This window comes from Chlorocebus sabaeus, chromosome 12 (genome assembly GCF_047675955.1).
Source record: "Chlorocebus sabaeus isolate Y175 chromosome 12, mChlSab1.0.hap1, whole genome shotgun sequence".
Taxonomy (NCBI): domain Eukaryota; kingdom Metazoa; phylum Chordata; class Mammalia; order Primates; family Cercopithecidae; genus Chlorocebus; species Chlorocebus sabaeus.
This window is the reverse complement of record NC_132915.1, coordinates 32060940-32071876: the sequence shown is the minus strand read 5'-3', so window position 1 is coordinate 32071876 and position 10937 is coordinate 32060940. Positions and strand designations below refer to the sequence as shown.

General features: G+C 44.1%; 1 pseudogene; it reads left to right on the top strand.

The window, feature by feature from the left end:
* Positions 1-347: 347 nt before the first annotated feature.
* On the top strand, positions 348-1683 carry LOC103219516 (G protein pathway suppressor 2 pseudogene; annotated as a pseudogene).
* Positions 1684-10937: the final 9254 nt, after the last annotated feature.

Here is a 10937-nt window from a genome sequence, read left to right as displayed (position 1 = left end):
TGCCCTCCTGCCAGTACACCCTCGGCTGGCTCAGATCCTTAGCTGGCTCTCTCTGAAGTTAATCAGCTGCCAGGATCACCACCTGTCCCCTGTCAAAATTGGCCTTGTACTGCAAAACGCCTCCCTCTTGGCTGGCCATTCTTGCAATGCTTCCATCAGGATTTACCATGGAACCAGGTCCCCATGATCCTAGTTTGATGTCCCACTCCCCACTGCTTGCCTGAGACCCTCTCCAAGCAGGGGGCATGTGCCTTTTAAATATGAACCAATTCCAATATATAAAAACATAGAACCTGGTTTTTTAAATGACCACCTGACCTGCCAAGTGAAGAGAAGCTCATTTTCAAATGATTCCCGGCTGTTATAATAGCACTGTGGGACTCCGGAAGGATTCGGACCAGCCGCCGGATGTGACGCAGGGGCCAGGGCGCGACGGAGACACGGAGAAAGTGCCGAGAAGGCGGTCCCTGTCTAAGGTCCGGACAGAGCCGGGCGCCCAAGGCCCGAGCGCCCAAGGCAGCACCATACCCGCACTCTTGGAGCGCCCCAAGCTTTCCAATGCCATGGCCAGAGCACTGCACTAAGCACATTGTGATGGAGCGGGAGTGCAAGCGGCAGGAGGAAGAAGAGGTGGACAAGATGACGGAACGGAAGATGAAGGAAGAACAAGAGAGAAGAAAAAGGAGATGGAAGAGAGTCACTAGAGGAGACTAAGGAACAAATTCTGAAGTCGCAGGAGAAGCTTTTGGCCCTACAGGAAGAGCAGCACCAGCTTTTCCTGCAGCTTAAGAAAGTTTTACATGAGGAAGAAAAACGGAGGCGAAAGGAACAGAGTGACGTGACCACCCTGTCATCAACTGCATACCAGCAAAGCCTGACTGTTCACACAGGAACCTTACTCCTCAGCATGCAGGGGAGCCCTGGAGGACACAATCGCCCAGGCACCCTCATGGCAGCTGACAGCGCCAAACAAATGTTTGACCCCAAGTGCTTATGACCCGGCACTACGTGGGCCCAGCAGTTGCTTTTGCGGGGACACCAGAGGATGGACAATTCCAAGGCAGTCCTGGTGGTGCCTATGGGACTGCTCAGCCCCCATTTCATTATGGGCCCACACAGCCAGCTTATAGTCCTAGTCGGCAGCTCAGAGCTCCTTCGTCTTTCCCTGCAGTGCAGTACCTATCTTAGCCACAGCCACAGCCCTGTGTCCTGCACGGCCACTTTCAGCCCACTCAGACAGGTTTCCTCCGGCCTGGTGGTGCCCTATCCTTGCAAAAGCAGATGAAACACGCTAACCAGCAGACTGGCTTCTCCGGCTCATCCTCTTTGCGCCCCATGCACCCCCAGGCTCCGCATCCAGCCCCTGGACTCCTTGCTTTCTTGCAGCTCTCTGTGCAGATGCAACCAGCAGGAAAGTCGGGCTTTGCAGCTACCAGCCAACCTGGCCCTTGGCTCCCATTCATCCAACACAGCCAGAACCTGCGATTCTACCACAAGTGACCATCAGATTATATCTTCAACACCATGCCCCCCCAACCCCACCATGGGTGAGGGTACAATAGCATTGTGCGTGAATGGTTCAGTCATCACAGAAGCAAGAAGGGCAGTTTTATTTTATGTTTGACCTAGTAACAGAAATTGCGATTGGAAGTCAACTTGAGATACTTACAACAGCTACTTATAATCTCGTCAATTAACATTTGTGTATTGCTTTACCCTTTATGAAGCACTTCTATGTACACTGTCATCATACATTAGGGGGTGATGGTGGCTCCAAGCAGAGAAAAAAACTGTATTATTTTACTGCCTAATCTTAGAAACAGGGAGGAAACATGTTCTTAGAAAGGAGAATATCAAAGCAAACCACAGAGCTAAGCACAAAAGAAGAAGCATTATCAGAGAGGCTGAAATAAAATATTCCAATTCAATAATTTGAGAGAGACACATCGTGGTAAGAGGGTCAAACCCAAATGAGGACCTATCACAAAATGTTCAAGATTGAGGACTAGTGAACAACTATGTGGCCAGAGTAGGTTTTTAGTTCTTTTATTTACAGAATAGTTAATACATAGCTTTGTATTAAAATATAGCAACTGCAGCTAAACCAAAAGAAAATAAGCAGTATATTTAGGCTTCTCTGCCCAGTATCTTTGATGGCCACAATCTTGGGGAGAGTTGCCTAAAGTTTGTCTGCCCTGATATCCCAATTTGTCGCTTCTTTCCTTTTTTCCCGGAAAAAAAAAAAAAAGCTTGCTGGTTCCCTGTCTGGTCTGCTCCTTCCTCCAGCAGTTTGGTAATAAAATTTTCCTAGCTCTCGGTGACTCAGTAATGGACTTGACTAATGGTAACTGCCTTTCCTGTAGAGTCGGTATTCATAGTTGTCGCTTATCTCAAAGGCAACAATATATCCGTGTAAATTGTGAAAGAATCTGGCTTGATTAATGTGGTGGCAATGAATGCCAAGAACAGTCATAATCCATCACATCTGCTGATTCTAAATCGCCAATCTCAAATGAATATTTTGCTTTTGGTGCTTTCCCTGAAGAGTCTTGAGGGAGTGACTTGCACACACCTTCAGGTGTCCACCTCCACTCTCACTGCATTTGCCTATTAGGTTTCCTTGCATGCAGTAGGTACTCAATACATGTTTTCTAACTGAAAGTTATCTTTCTTAGAGGATAGTTGAGGCTCCACTTTTGAACTGGCTGATTCATTCAGCTTTATCTTGCATGAACTAATCCAGTATGAAGCCATGTCCTGATGAGAGAGAGCTGAATTGTTGAAGACAATTCTTCCCTTTGAGAGTAAATATGTGGGAATGTGTGAGGGTTCATGGCATAGTTAAAATGTGATGAATCTCATTGTGTGTGTTGTGTGTGTGTGTGTGTGTGTGTGTTCACGTGGGCACGCATGGGCATTATATATTCCAGGACTACAGGACGTTCCCAGTGTATGCCGCTTCTACCAGAAGAAAGCACTTGGGATTCTTTCTTCTCTGACAGTTCTTGTCTCAAGACTCCCCATCCTCCAGAATTCTTATCTATTTTATGACAGTTATGCCCAAATGCCTCAAGAGAAAATTAATCTCAGAGAAAAGCAGACTCATGCCAACCTGGGAGGGACACAAGTGGGAAATGATCTTTCTGGAATGAAGATCGGGAGGAATAAAGAAATGAAACAAGGGCAGGAAAGTAGCCAAGGAAATTAATACTGGCCTAGCACTTCTGGAACATGGTTGAGGGACTCTCTCTGGAAGGTTCTAATAGTGTTAAGCCTGCAGTCAGCCTAAACCCCATCTTGGCCCAGAGATGAGGTGAGAAGCAGGGATGGAAGCACAAGAAGAAGATGAGTGCAAAGAGAAACGGAATTAGAGGAAGAAAAGAAGAGATGGAAATTCTAAGTAGAAATCAAGTGATGGTAACAGTAAAGATTTATCAATAGCCCTTTTCCTAGGTGACTGTAAAGAGTGCCTACCTATCTACCTACTCACCCATTTATTCATCTATCCTGCCTTTTTCCAAAAGGATTTGAGCTCATTCCATAAAGTGTATGTAATGATATAGTATAAACTATAATTAGGCAAAATTACACAGAAACACAAGGATGGGGACAAAATGAAGCCAGGAATGGGGCTGGCCACACACGCTTACTATGGCTGGATCGTGTGCCTATCTAAGGAACTGCCTGTGACAGTGAGAAACAGTGATACACATAACTAGAGTGAGAATCTTGCTGAACCTGTGGTCTTGGCCTGTGGCATGTGTCTTCCTCTCCAGATCTGCCTCTGTGATTATGTCTTGCTTAGACTCATTCACACTCATTTGGGCTTTGTGGGTGGCCTCTATATGCAATGGGTAGCACTGGGGGGAATTCGGGCTAAATGGGTGTGTTTGTGAGTATCATATACGTTAAAACCCAAATACAAAAATTGCTTCACTTGTATAAGGCAAATTAACAGAAAGAACCTGTCCAACTGTAGAATAAAACCTTGTCAGAGGTTATAAAACAGCAACATTAATTTTTTTCAAAGCTCAAAAAATAGCAGATTTTAAAACCTTTTTTTTTTCCTTAAATCCACGATTGAAAAGTATGTTGACAGAGCCTGTGAGGTTCTTTTCTTATCTGACATCTCCCTCTACCGACAGTACCTTCTCTCACTTTTCCCTTGCAACACAGCAGGGAAGTCCTTTGAAAGTGACATGCCTGTGAAGTGCCTTTGAGTTCTGGTTCACAGATTGGAGAAGGACCAGGTTTTGTGGAGGAAGATCATAGCTTCCTTTTGGGTCTTGGGGAATTGGAGGCTTCTAAGTTCAATCAGCAATAGGATTCATGTGTCTGGAGCTCAGAAGAGAAACCTCAGACAAAGATAGAAGTGAGAGAGTGGCCAGTAGGAGCAGATGAAAGAAAAGAGGAGGAGGAGGAGGATGCCCTGACCTTGAGAGTCTCTCATACATAAAGACCAGGCAGAAGGGGAGGAGCAAAACAATGTAAATTCAGTCTTTCTTTCCTGTGAATGCCTTTGTAAAACATTTCCTACTAAGGGCCATCCATCTTTGACTTATATAATCGCAGTGTTGGAAAACTCACTCTTTCATTGCTGTTTGACAATTCTTATTGTTAGAAGGTTGTTACTTCTGGTGAGCTGGAAGAATCTGGTTCCCCACCATTTCCATCCCTTTTTCTCATTCTGCTGTTCAGTGTGATAAAGATAGAATCTGTCATCTCACACATTTACCCAACAAATCCTTCCCCATGAAAATCCCGTGAGACAAATATGCGTAAATGTTTAAACTGCCCAGTTCAAGGCCTTTTCCCTACCCTCTCCCACCCCATTATAAGCCGTTGAGGGCACAGACTGTGTCTTATTCCCCTCCCTGCCAGCCTCTAGTCTATCAGACATTTCAGTGAATATTTCTATGTAATAAGTGCTTCTTGAGCATAATCTACTTAGACATTGCATCAATTGAATGAGTAACAAACTATTATCCCCATTTACAGATAAGAAAACAAGTTTAGAGAGATATATAACTTGTATAATGCCTTATAGCAACTGGTAGAGCTTGGCTTGGACACCATGTCTCTCTGATATTGAGGTTTGGGGCCGTTAAATCAATGTGATCTTATCCCTTTTGCTAACTAGACACCATGAGGCACAGAAAAAGCCCACAATAGTGTTCACCAGATTGAATTAATTTGTGATAATACCTACTTGGAAGTTGGTAAAGTGGGGTCAAGAGCATATAGGTGAAACCGGTAAGATTGTCTCTACACCCAAGCTTCCCCTCCGTTGAAGTGACTGATTTCCTTATCTCAGCATTAGCTCCCATAAAGCAGACCCCATCCCAGCTTGCTCCACCAGCCTCAGTTGGTTCTGACTAGAACTCTTCTATCTGACTCCATCTATGGCCCAGTCTCCCTCCAGCCCTCATACCAAGCCCTCCATCCATCCAGGATTTCTATTGCTCTAACGGTTTGGTCAGTACTTACAGCTCCCGTTATTCTAGATTCCCTCAGAGGGCAATGGATTCCTGCTGGTTATATTTTGGATGTAATGGGCTTAGGCTCCCCACTAACAAGCTCTGTAACCTTGAGTAAGTTACTTGCCTCCTTTGAGCCTTGAGTTTATTCTTTAACATAATGAGCCAGGTATGGTGGCTCACGCCTGTAATCCCAGCACTTTGGGAGGCTGAGGTGGGAGGATCACTTAAGGCCAGGAGTTCACGAGGCCAGCCTGAGCAACATAGTGAAACCCCATCTCTACAAAAAATTTTAAAACAAAAATATTAACGAGGCCTAGTGGTGTGTGCCTTGTAGTCCCAGCTACTCGAGAGGCTGAGGCAAGAAGAAGTTACAGGAGATCAAAGCTGCAGTGAGCTATGATCTTGCCACGGCACTCCAGCCTGGGCGACAGAGCGAGACCCTGTCTCTATTTTAAAAATAAATAAAATAAAATAGGAATGAGAACTATTACTTGATGGCATGCTGTGACTTTAACTGAAAATGTAAGTTAAATGTGCAGTAGAGTGCTTGCCCCACCGCCTGTCTACTCTATGAGTCTGTAGATGGAAATTGAAAACTTTGTGATTGCTCTTTCAACTTGGAGAAGTTGAATAATGAGAGGAAGTAGAGACAGCAAAGAAAGAGAGAAGTTACAGGACTAAGAGAGCAAATAAAATGCAGTATTGTGGAAGCCATAGGGAGAGTGTGACCCTTAGTTCCTGTTTCCGACTAGATGGTCAAGAATTTCTGTCTTGCATTTGGCAAAGAGATACAAGGGACTTTCAAGGCTTATTTCTATAGAGACGTGGGGATAGAGACAGATGGCAGAGAAATAAAGACAGCAAGGTCTCAGGAAAGGAAGGCAGTTATTGATGACTATGTGTAAATTTTGGCAGGAAAAGAAAGTAGACGAGAAGGCAGCAATCGCAGGGAAATGGGTTTATGACAAGTAGATGATGGATAAATGCTCACTGAGTCAATGGCTTAGCGAGCAACTGAGTGAGTGAGCAAAGATACTTGGGGTTTCATGAAATGCTTTTGATAACATTGGTGACATTCTTGGGTCTGTGGCATTTCTAAGCCTTTTTAGTATTAGTAGTGGGAGAAACATTGGAAGAACTATACAATATTCTTGGCTCACACAAAAGCACATCCAAGTGCCAAGAACATAAGGTAAAAATCCTTTCACCTGCTACCATCTGTTGCTCTCTAAACTGCCAAACTTTTCCTCAGTGCCCTCCAATAATATCAGACCCCAAATAAGGTGTTAAAGATGACCTAAGAAACCCAGTTTTTGATTGGAAGCTGATCATGAAAGATTTGGAGATGTACGATGGGCAAACCTGAGTATATAAATCCATTCAGAAGCATCTCCTGAGATTCTTACACTCAGTTGAAGTTGACTAAAAGCTGGACAAAATTCCGTTTATCTATCTTTTTCCCTCAGTCCATTCCCTGGATCCAGACCTCCATTCCCTCAGTGCTGTAGGGTAGGCAGAAAGAGTATAAGCTCTCCAGGGATGGGATGGTGAGTATCAGGCTAGCCATTTAGTGTAGGTCAAGGCTTCTGACATTTTAGTATTCAGGAAAATCATCAGGGGATCTTGGCCAAACGCAGTCTCTCGCTAACATGATGTAGGACGGGGCCTGCACTCTCTACTTTTAGCCATCTCCCAGCTGATGCAGCTGCTGTGGCTGCCACGCATGAGTGTGATGGGCCATCCTTGAGTGGCAAAGCTACAGCATATCTAACTAACACTGATTTGCCCACACCTGCCCTTGTGACATTTGGTGGATAACTGAGACACTTCTGTGTCAGTTCAGCTTTAGGACTGATTTCCTCCCTCTCCCACTCACCTATCCCGTCCATCAACGCTGCTCAGGAAAATGCAATGAAAAAATAATAATAATAGTAGCATCTGATTAGAATCCTGAAGTCACAGCTTAAAGCTATTTTTCCCCAGTTTTCTAGGGGAACAAATAATGGTTGTCTTTCTTCTTTTTTGGATCCCAGAAGCCTTGTTTTTTTGACCTTCATGGCTTGGCATGGATCCACTTTTGTTGATTTGGTGTTTCTTCTGTGGATAAACTTTCTGGCTTTGGAAAAAGCCTCCTTCTTTTATGAGGCACTTTTAACCTGCAGGATCTCCATTTAGCTTAATTGGCATATTTATGTATTGAGATGGGTGCCTAGAGGGCTTGGGCCACAGCATCTTTTGTATAAATCGAAAAAAATGAAATGAGCTGTTCTCACAGTTGTGTGCCCTTCAGTCATGGAGTGCGCTAAAAGGCTCATCATTTACAGGCTGCGAAAGCTCAGGAAGATCAATAGCCATAATGCAACCCAGAGCTGTTCGGCAAAGCAAAACTCAGGGTTTTCAAAGCCCCAGTGACTTTCGAAGCTTGGACATTACTAATTCCCTTTTCAGTCTTTCCTGGACCTTCATTTCTTGTCCATGTTAAGGAATGGTCTTCTCAACTCCTGATGAATCATCCTCCTAAGGTTATGCCAAGAGCCTTCTCCTGAGGGCCAATTTGTAAACTCTGAGGAGCTGACTGCTCCAGGCCAGCCCCCTCTGATCACAGCCCAGATGTAGACTGTCACTTTTCAGATCACTTCTGAAGCCCAGCATGCTTTGAAAGCAAGTGTGGGAATTGATTCTTATTAGTTTAATATAGCTATGGTTAATGGCTTATAGATTTTTATATAGTCTGGCCCTGCTAGGCTTGTCTATTAAGTCTCTATTATGTTTGACAGAGGAGAGAGAAGGTCAAAGGGCCTAGAACAAATGCATGGCTTTCCTCCAAGCCAGACTGAGAAATGTCTTCTTAATAAGAGTTCTTATGACCTCCTGGAGACTCAAGAGAGAAAGAAGGCCCTTTTGGTGAATTCTAGGGGAATTTGGCTCCAAAGCTCAGGAATACACGTCTCGCAAGAGACAAAGGTAGTATATCAGGTAACACAAAGGCCCTGCTGGGATGAATTAATGAAAACAAATACAGGTGAACCACCTGCCCTTGGAATTTTCAGCTCAACAACAGTGGATTCAATAGCCGCCCCCAAAAAGCTATGTCTAACACAGGAACAGAAAACCAAATACTGCATGTTCTCACTTATAAGTGGGAGGTAAACACTAAGTATACATGGACTCAAAGAAGGAAACAACAGACACGAGGGCTTACGTGAGGATAGAGGGTGGGAGGAGGATGAGGATCAAAAAACTACCTATGCGGTACTATGCTTATTGTCTGGGTAACAAAATAATATGTACACCAAAACCCTGCAACATTGCAATTTACCTACATAACAAACCTGCACATGCACCGCTGAACCTAAAATAAAAGTTAGGCCGGGCATGGTGGCTCACACCTGTAATCCCAGCACTTTGGGAGGCAGAGGCGGGCAGATCATGAGGTCAGGAGATCAAGACCATCCTAGCCAACATGGTGAAACCCCATCTGTACTAAAAAATACAAAAAATTAGCCAGGTATGGTGGTATGTGTCTGTAGTCCCAGCTACTTGGGAGGCTGAGGCAGGGGAATTGCTTGAACCTGGCAGGTGGAGGTTGCAGTGAGCTGAGATCTTGTCACTGCACTCCAGCCTGGGGACAGAGCGAGACTCTGTCTCCAAAAAAAAAAAAAAAAAAAAAATTAAAATTAAATAAATAAATAAATAAATGGGGGTAGGGGGAAAGCTTTGCCCACCAGAAATTGTAAAGGTGAACTTATTTGGAAAAAGAATATTTGCAGATGTATAAGTTAAGGACCTCAAGATGAGATCATCTTGGATTATCTGGGTGGGCCATAAATCCAACAACAACTGTCCTTATTTGAAGAGAAGACATAGACACAAGGGAAGAGGCAATGTGAAGATGGAAGCAGAGATTGGAGCAATGCATCTGCAAGCCAAGGAGCACCAAGGATTGCCAGCAAACACCAGAAATGAGGCAAAGGCATGGAATAGATTCTCCCTTAGAATCCCTAGAAGGAACCAATCCTGCCAACATCTGGATTTTGGACTTCTGGCCTCTCGGACTGTGAGAGAATACAATTCTGTTGTGAACCCACTCCGTTTGTGGCAATTTCCTAGCAGCCCTAGGAAACTAATAAAATGACCAACTACCCAGGCTGCTGTCTCTTTCCTCCAAAATCAACCCCGGAGAAACCCCAGAACCAAGAGGAAACAAGAACTCTAGAAACTAGTGATGGAAAAAATGCAAAGTATCCCTAAATAGACAAGGTTGTCTTGTTTTGTGCTAGGATAGATGGGTGGCTACAGCTGAGAGGAAGGGTGACCTGAGGCAATAGTGAAAAGAGGAGTTGCAGAAAAGCTGATTAAATTCTACACAGGCCTCTTTCCTAGGTTACTTGAGGCAACCACCAATTGACTCTTTTTCTTTTTATATTTTATTTGTTCTATTTTCTATCATCTTTTCACTTTAAAAAGAACTATGTGTCCATTAATGTTTAATGTAAATTAGACACTGTGTGAGAGCAACTGACTCTTTACTGCAAAAAATCCTGCAATTGTCCACACTTCCTCTGAAGTGTCCACAGGATGGCTTGGATACAGGCACTAAGCCTCGTAGGAGCAGGACATTGAATGAAAAGAGGCACAGGCTGAGCAATCCTCTGTTCTCCTTCAATCCAAGAGCTATTGCTGACAACCAAGAGGGGAGTCTCCCTCCCCGTAGGGTCCCTTCTTCCTGTGTAGGGTTTTTAATGGTGCAACCCTGACCAGAGGAGCTGCATAGTGAGTTGGCAGCAAATGTCAAAGATCAACAGTGGTTCTGTGCGTACACAGGGCTCCACCTGGGGCTCATCCCTCCCCTCTCCTCCGAATCACCTGAATTCACACAGATGCGCCCTTCCTATTTCATCTAAAGCAGAATTGTGGAAATAAGAATAAAAAATGAATGTTAAAAAAAAAGTTTGGCCGGGTGTGGTGGCTCATTCCTATAATTCCAGCACTTTGGGAGGCCGAGGTGGGTGGATCACGATGTCAGAAGTTTGAGACCAGCCTGGCCACCATAGTGAAACTCCGTCTCACGGGGTTTCAAAAAATACAAAAAAACAAGCAAACAAAAAATAGCCAGGCATCATGGTGGGGGCCTGTTATCCCAGGTACTTGGGAGCTGAGGCAGGAGAATTGCTTGAACCTGGGAAGCAGAGTTTGCAGTGAGCCGAGATGGTGCCATTGCCTTCCAGCCCAGGGGACAGTGTGAGAACCCATCTCAAACAAAAAAAAAAAAAAAAGAAAGAAAAAGAAAAAGGAAAAAGAAAAAAAAGTTTAAGATTAGAGAAGATACTAGATATATGAAACAACAGCAAGAAATCAAAAAGGAACCAAGTGAAAGCTATACTATTCTAAATAGGGAACACAAGAGATGGAATAAACAATAGGATGAATATAACTGAAGAATGAATCAGTGAGTTG